This window comes from Carlito syrichta, unplaced genomic scaffold, assembly GCF_000164805.1.
Source record: "Carlito syrichta isolate Samal-C Ts95f unplaced genomic scaffold, Tarsius_syrichta-2.0.1 Scaffold307318, whole genome shotgun sequence".
Taxonomy (NCBI): Eukaryota; Metazoa; Chordata; class Mammalia; order Primates; family Tarsiidae; genus Carlito; species Carlito syrichta.
Genome location: NW_007251414.1, coordinates 88,276 through 90,687, shown reverse-complemented (window position 1 = coordinate 90,687; position 2,412 = coordinate 88,276).

Sequence of the window (2,412 nt, the reverse complement as noted above, 5' to 3'; positions counted from 1 at the left end):
GGGGGAGCCCCGTGTGCTATCCTTCAACCCTTCCGCGCCAGGGGCAGGGGGACGGCGCAGGGGGCCCCCTCTCGGGAAGCACACACGCCGCCTCCAAAAGGCGAACCTTCAGCAAGAAGGATTCGCCGGAAACTTTCGGAGAAACCGAGGGGCTGTTCAGCCTCCTCCCCACCTGCTGCCCAGAGCCGGGGCGCCGCAAGTGCGTTCAGCTGCCGGCGCTCAGCTGTGGACTTTGCCTCCTCCCGCGGGCCTCCCGGCTTTCCCTCCGCCCCCTTGTGGGGATCCCCTGTGCGTCCGTCTCCAGTCCTGGAGCAGGCCTCCCGGAGGATGTTGGCTCGATAAGGGTGTCCTGGCTCCCTCCTCTGGCCGGGGCTCACCTGCGCTTTCTGATTGGTCAGGACCAAGCCCAACGCTGTCGTCCAGAAGAGGGGTGGCCGGCAGGATCCCTGGGGACAGGAGGCCTGAAGAGGCACCTGACCTTCTGCGGAGAGCATCAGTCTGCCTTTACCCCCAGATTAGAGCCCTAGTCCCCAATTCCCTCGCTTCCAGCGCTGCTGCTCCTACCTGTTGATGATGTTGGCTACCCTAGAGGCTGGTGGACCCACAACCCTGCGTAAGGTGCCCATTTGGAGACGCCTGAGGATCCCAGGCACAGCTCCCTCTCCCCGCTGGGCTTCTTCCCAGGAGCTTCCTCAGGGCTGCGGGCTGGGCTGAGGAGAGGCCATTGGGGTGGGGCTGAAAACAAAAGCGTTCAAAGAGGGATCTCCTGGAGACCAGGTGTCTGCCTCCTGGAATCGGACCAGATCAGGGAATCCAACTTCAGACCCTAGGGAGATGGGGAGGAAGGAGGGAAGCTCTGGGTTTCCCCAGAGGTCCGGAAGAGCCCACAGAGTCCAAATATGTTCCCACCTGGGGGTGACTTTCTAGCCCACCATCTCCCTGACAGTGTCTGGGGACAGCAAAGGGCAAAGTGGTCAAGGGTAGCTTCCTTTCCAAAAAAGGGCCATTTCCCCCCGGGAAGACCAGCGCCTTTTGCTTTCTGGGTATATCATCTGTTTACTCCTGCTCTCAGCTTGCCATCCTCCCAGACACGCAGAGTACCTTCCCTACAAACCACGCGTGGTTGTCCCTCTACTTTGGCTGCCAGACACTGAGGAAGCAGAAATCTGGACGTTAATCCAGACTGCAGCGTGTGGGGATAACGCGCCAGTTGTGCTACCTTCATCGAGCATTCAGGGACACAGGAAAGAAAGTTTAGGAACTCAGAATAATTCAGCTAACCAGGAAAGACACTCAAACAGTGTTTTCTAGTGAACAGTGGGAAAAATGAAAGGTGAGAGGGGGAATCTGGAACTAATTGAGTTAGGGAATGAACACTAGCTTACCGGGGAGGAGGGAGGTTGGGACTGCCAATGCTGTAGGCACAAGGAATTGTGTGATCTGGTTATGGGGGAGGGAAGGTTAGGAGGGGGGCTGGAAGGAGGAGGGAGAGAAACTAGAAACTGGCAATTCCCTGAAGTTATCTCAGCATGGCAGTGAGAGAGATATCATTCCTGTGGCACATAGAAATTATTGTTATTATTATTTATTGGTTTGTGTTTATTTTGACAGATTCTGGATCTTTTGAATTACAGCACAGAAAATGATCCCTTGGGCAGCCGAGCCACACCTGGGGAGGGAAGCAGGGGTTTCTGATCCACAGCCTGGCAGCACTTCAGACTTGGTGGGTTCCTCAGCCCACCTGGTGATGGCGCTTCTGCAGGAATTTGCCTGGGACCAGAGGAGTCCTTATCCTTCCCTCCCACCATCAGGCAAGCACCAGGAGAACCAGGTTCTCAAATGCACTGTCAGCATGGACGGGGCGAAGGGGGACAGACCTCAGGGTCCCTCTACTCAGAACAACAGTCATTTTTGTCCTACCTGCCTCTCCCAGTCTTTGGAAGCCCCCCCAGGAGACTAAACTGTGGAAGGAGCAGGAGTGGAAGTGAAGAATAGGCTTATTATCTTTCACAACCCAGGTGCCCATCAATCCTGAAGTGGCGTTTGCCTTTCATTTCTTCATCTGTTTGCATTTGATCTCACAACTTGTGTAGCTTTGAGGAGAACGTTCCAGGCTCTGAAACTTCGGTCTGGAAATTATCTTGCTTGGAAAGGGAAGCATCACTCCCCCCGTGTGTATTAGGTGGTCTTCGCCCCTCCAGGATTGAGACAGGTATATTTACAGAGCACCTCCCCACCCAGGGCTGGGTGCTGGGGTCACTGTCCCTGCCGCTGCTTGGCCTCCCATGAATGTTCCAGTTTCAGGTGCATGCAGAGACTATGGACCTGATGTGGAGAATAAAAGTGGTTCTTCTTGCTCACAGCTCCACCTTTAGAATGAAGAATAAAAAGCCTCCTGCAACCACATTTGCT